The following is a 6,157-nucleotide window of genomic DNA, read 5'->3' on the forward strand; positions in this document are numbered from 1 at the left end:
GATGCAGGAGGCCTTCAGAAGGAAGAGCAATTAAAAAAAAATGAAAAGCCCCCAGCTAGCTTATTTGCATGACACGAGTGACTCACTCAGTGATACACAAAGAACACGGGTGGTTTAGGTTAATGAATTGTTCTTTGAGTCCTGTTAGATTTTTTCCCACTGCTTCAGTAACTGCTTTCCCCACTGGTCCTCTATCTGGGTCCCCGGATTGTGAAATATTGTCATCATGCATTTCTTTTTTGTTTTCTTTTATGCTCCAGAGTTGGAACTGTGAAAGGCAGCTTCATTTATTGTTTAGTTGAATCAGAATGACTGCAGTTCCACAAACAAATTGGACTTCAGTTAGGGGTGCTTTGTCATAAATAATCTTGGAAGAGATTGGATTCTTTCTTTGCTGATATATTTTAGCCATGTGTTAAAATCAGCATCCCAAAGAGATTGATTTATTGCTAGTCTGAGTGATAGCTGAGCAGCACATGCCCGTCCTCATCCTGCTCTCTTTTGCTGTCTCTTTCCCTAAAGTATATTCAGCAATAATTTATGGTAAGGGAAACAAATATTCTATTTTCTCAATTATCCTTTTTAATTTAGCCTTCACTTCAAAACAAAATAGTTCTACAATGCACAACCCTCTCAGTAAACACTTCTTCATTATCTGGAAAGAAATCTGTTTCACAGATTGATTAAGGGCATTTTTCATAGTAGAGTCAGGGGGATCATATTTTCCAAATAGAATGTTAGGACATCTTAAAATTTCACAAATTTGTTTTCCCTACAGGCTTCAAATACCTAAACAATAATTGTGAATACCTATTTTCATTGACTGTAAAATTTTTTTTTGTCCATTTATTTTGTTTCAAGTTATTTGATGCTAGAAATCATCTGGAGACATAGAAAATCTAGTGGTTTCCTCCTTGGTGGAAAAGATATATATATATGTATATATGTATGTGTATGCATAAACATATTTATATGTGTGTGTATAAATGTAATTTGTACTTTTGTATGAAGATATTAAAAGTGAAAAACAGTATTCATTTGACTAGACATTGGTCCTTAACTATAAATGCCATAATAAGTAACACTTTGCTTTTTTGATTCATAAATGCTGTGGTCAGTTATACTCTGTCAGTAACAATCATTTCTTGTAAGTCGGATAATGGCATTAATTGGCATTAATATTTTTAATTGTTTTATTCATGCTTGATGCTTTACATGTGTTATTTAACTTGAAGCAAATATCATCTCCTTTCTTTCAGATGAGAAATTTAACATTTAGAACTGTTAAATGACTTACCCTCAAATCACACAGCTAGTAAGTTGTAGACACAGATTTTACATCTGTGTTTGTCTAGCTCCAAAGCTTGCATATTTCATCTTTGCATTCAACTTACTGTCTTCTGTAGAGATAAAGTTTTGATGAAGCTGATCGTATTTTCTATTTGATACATGATACAAAACAATGATGAGTGTGTTTAAGGTGATCTTTTTTTTTTTTTGCAAAGATCTACTTATACATTGGAATTATTTTCCACAAGTGAGGCATACCCATGGTAACTTAGAGTATATTTACAGATATTTCAGATGAATATACTCTTATTGGTCATATTTAAAAGCGTATATCATTGTCTTAGAAAATAAGATGCAAATATTAAATGTCTGTATAATTCAAACATAAAAACATAAGGTATTGTTATATTAAGGGGTTTCGAGCAAGAGTGTGTGGATAAAACTGTAGGATTGACTTGCCCCAGATGTGCTCAGGGATTACAGTTTTACCACGTGTGTTTTCGGTGCTTGATGGTTTACATTTTAAAAGCATTGAGTATTTATAAGACCTAAGGTCTGAGTAGGTCTTATATCTAATACATAGTTCACTGTGGCAGAGATTTAGGAGTGGGGATTGGGGTAGGTGATGATGTTTAATTTTTCTGACATCAGACTAACATGCTTGAAAGAGAAATTTAGCAAAGCTAATTGGAGTGACTACCAATACTATAAATTAGGTCCATAGCTTAGACCTATGAGTACTAGCCTTTATAACAGACTTGACAGCAACATAAATCTGTTAAAAAAAAAAATGGAACTATTCCTGACATGAAATAATGGGATTGTCATATAGACGACACATTGTGCAGTTTTTCCTTTTAATTACTGTTTGAGAACAAAATCAGGTTTTGCAGCTGGTCCTTCTTCATTTCCATTTGCCTTGACTAAATCTCACACCTAGGAGTTTGAAGCATGACAGACAACAGGTGTGAATCTGTACTAATAATTGGCTGTAGTTCCTGTCCTTCCTTTAAAAATTGGCTATGTTGTAAACATCTGTAATACTAATCAAGACAGCCTTTTCCCCTATGTGTTTAATGTTTTCCAAACCATGGTTAGATGCTACGTCTGAATCAAATCACAAACTCAAGTCAGGTTATTAAATTACTCTTGCTAGGAGAATAGATTTTAAAGGAATGATGAGTTTCAGTCAGTTAAGTGCAGCTGGCAAGCAGCCATTCATTATGGCATAGTGTGACATTGATTTTTGACTAGAAGAAAAGGAAACAGCAGTAACTCTGTATTCTTAAGGAAACATTCTATATTATCGATGTACTTTGTTTCCTTAAAAGCCACTACCAAAGCTTAATTCAAATTGAATTTTGATTGTACTAATAAGGAAACCTATTCATTGTTGAAGTCAAAACATTCATTATTATGAAAATAAGATGCTAATCCCAGACTATTACCTTAGCAACTATTTCTATCCCTCTTCCTTAAGGACACAAGATACAGCGTGCTTTATTATAGACAAGAGCTTTTTTTTTTTTTTTTAGCAAAAATTACAAAATACTCATAATTACCTTTAGTAGGAACACGTGGGCTGACTCATTGTGCAGATTAAAAAGACTATTGAAACAAAATCAGATGATTTGGCTCATTTTTTTTCTCCTACATTTTCTCCAGTGATTACTGCTCTCATCTACTTGCCAAATTGATGGGACTTGGCAGTAAAAAATAAGCAGTTGAAAATGTGGGAGATTAAGTTTTCTGAATTTCAGAGAGGGTCATCAGAGGGAAAGAGTACGAAAAGAGTTGGTCTTCTGGGTTGACAAGATGCATCATAAGTTGTCTGTTCTCAGTTACAGTCACCTAGACCTAATTTTAGAAACCTCACCTTAAGAGAGAGTTATTTTTATTTTCCAGATTTTGATAAATATGGTGGATTCCACAAAGAAGGTGTTTGTAATTCTTGCATGACTTGTCTTTGTCTTGTCATTAAATGTCAGAACCTTAGATTCAAATTGTATTAAAAGTATGTGAAAATTAATGGCGGAAAGTGGTACAGTGTGTCATTTGCATAAATTAGGTCATGTGGAAAGTAGGGTCTAGGATACTGAATGTTGGCTTTGAGATCTGATCATACTGAAAGCTATTCACAATAAAGTCTATTTGCGTAAGGCAAATAAGTGAGGGAGGTGGTTTCAGGACAGCAGGTAGTATTTACTCACAGCTGTAGCTTGAATAGCAAACTGGTTATAGAATAGTGTTGATTGTAATGGAGATTTGAGCCAGTCATTGTCGTTCCAATTGGCAGAGACCTGGAATGAGTCCAGATTTTCATATGAGAAAGATGTTCTAAGGCGGAGGCACTGGAAGGGCTGCTGCTACTTTGGGCTTAGTGACAAGGCTGATTCATCTTCTTCAGCTCGATCGGGAGGGGGTGTGTCTTGATCTTCTCTACTCCTCCTCCACTCTAATAATGGAAGCTACAACAACTGCAGTTACAGCAAGTACTTTGCACACATTCCAACTTAATTTTCAGAATAATTCTGAAAGATAGTTGTTGCTCTTGTTTTTACAGTTGTGAAAATTAAGATTCAGAGAATATACGGAACTTAATCACGGTCATTCAGCTCATATGTGGCACGATTTGCACTCACACTAGGTCCATCTGATCGCAAGCCCTTGATTTTTTGACGTACCATACACTATTACAAATTACCAAAAAGAAAATTTTTTTTTCCTCCATAACATGTCTATATTGATTCAACTCTCTGTTTAGCTTTTATCATTTTCTCACAGAAATATTTTACCTTTTAATAGATCCTTATCAGTCAAACCCTTCTTTTAGGTTATATGGGGTGAGGGCTGAAAAGACAGGCAACTGCTGGAATTCTGTTTCTAGACTGACCCTGGACTCAGTGCTGCCCTGTCTTATCTGTCTCTGCAAGCAAGAATGTGATACCTTCATGCCTCTCCAATCTCCCTGGCTTTTATAATATTAATTATTGAGTGTTTGCTATATATAAGACTGATATGTAGTATTAATAAATCATGAAAGAAGAAGAAAAAGAAAGGAAGGAAAAAAGAAATTTGTTGGTTTGGGGGGAAAAAAAAACCAAACTGCTGTATTTAAAATTGCTTCCTCAGGTGGCTCAGTGGTAAAATACCTGCCTGCCAAGCAGGAGACACACGTTTGATGATCCCTGGGTCAGGAATATCCCCTGGAGAAGAAAATGGCATTTCACTCCAATATTCTTGCCTGGGAAATTCCATGGGCAGTGGAGTCTGATGGGCTACAGTCCATGGTGTCACGACTTAGCAAGTGAACAACAATATTTAAAATGGATAATCAACAAAGACCTACTAATAGCACAAGAAACTCTGTTCAGTGTTATGTGGCAGCCTGGATGGCAGAAGAATTCAGGGGAGAATGCATACATGTATCTGTATGGCTAAGTCCCTTTGCTCTCCACCTGAGACTATAACAATATTGTTAATTGGCTATATTTCAATATAAAATAAAAAGTTTAAAATTATGTTTAAAAATTCATTGGTTTTTGGAAATTGAGCATTTCAGAGAAATGCTGGGGTTACCTGAGAACCTGCCTTTCCAGTCTGTTTCTGCTATGCTGGTATTACTTTCCCCTGAGCTGAGGTCTCCCCAGGTGACAGCTCCTGAGTTCATATATAGCTAAGTGATTTTTCTCTTCTTTTTTTAAAGCCCCCCAAATGAGCCAGTATGGTGAATTAACTAGGAAAGAATGTATGCATTTCTGTGAGATTTGTAAGTTATTTTTATTGGTGTTTGTGAATCCTTCAATTTGAAGATACTTTGTTCCTGACATTCTAAATTCTTTCCAGGTCCACAGAAACAAATATGCTGGCAAAAATTCTATATCCTAACTTTTCTGTAAATTTTGTAAGAATATTGAAGTGTTGTATATAAATTCACTTTTTTTCTGTCTACACTTAAAACTGTGAGAACAGTTGTAGGAATATTAGGCATTTATTCATTCGTTCCACATTTATTATTTATTTTGTATCGTGTGTGATATTAAATTTTCAGGAGTGAGGAAATGATTTTGTTTAGTCGAGGATTTTATTTTTTTTAGTTTTTCTCCCTGTTTTCCATTTTGAATTGTTTTAAAATTCAAATTGACTTCCTAGAGGGCACTCTGAAATCTGGCAGTATTCCCTATTGAAAAATCACCATGCTTGACAGTTATATCCTATGATACTGAGTGAGAAATTCTCAGAGAAGTATCTCACTTATTTTCAAAGTGTCTCCACTTAAAGAACTTTTAAATGAACATTGTAATGCATATTTATTTGTGGTCTCTGACTTTATTTTACTCATCTACTCAGTCATCTTGGATTCATTTGTTTTCACTTAATAAATATTTACTAAGCCCCTAAAATATGTGTTGCTCTTGAAACATAAAATTGACGTGAATATTTCCCTTATGACTCTTATATTGTGTTAGGGAAGCCAGATTAAACAAAGAAGCACAGTAAGTGACAGTTTTTACATGCATGCATGTTCAGTCATGTCCAACTCTTTGTGACCTGTGGACTGCAGCCAGCGAGGCTCCTCTGTCCATGGGATTGTCCAGGCAAGAATACTGGAGTAGGCTGACATTTCCTACTCCGGGAAAGATGACAACTGGCGTGAGGAAAAGAACAGTTCACGATGAGAGAGGCAGCAAGCAGGGAGGGCTTGCTTAATATTCCCCTACGTGGGGAATATTAAGAAAACTGAGCAGAGACCTGATGGATGCTTAAGAGTTATTTAGCTTCATAGAGATTTAGAAGAAAGCCTATGTAAATTCAGTTAGCTGCCTGTATTCACAGATTTTTATATCTGGGGATAAGGAAGGACTAC

The 6,157-nt window shown here is 35.4% G+C and overlaps 1 protein-coding gene across 4 annotated transcripts in view; it reads left to right on the plus strand.

The window, feature by feature from the left end:
• IMMP2L (inner mitochondrial membrane peptidase subunit 2) overlaps positions 1-6,157 on the plus strand; it is a 961,484-nt gene that overhangs the window by 333,444 nt on the left and 621,883 nt on the right. The gene's annotated exons all lie outside the window — the stretch shown is intronic.

The sequence above is a fragment of the Bos taurus genome, chromosome 4 (genome assembly GCF_002263795.3).
Source record: "Bos taurus isolate L1 Dominette 01449 registration number 42190680 breed Hereford chromosome 4, ARS-UCD2.0, whole genome shotgun sequence".
NCBI lineage: Eukaryota > Metazoa > Chordata > Mammalia > Artiodactyla > Bovidae > Bos > Bos taurus.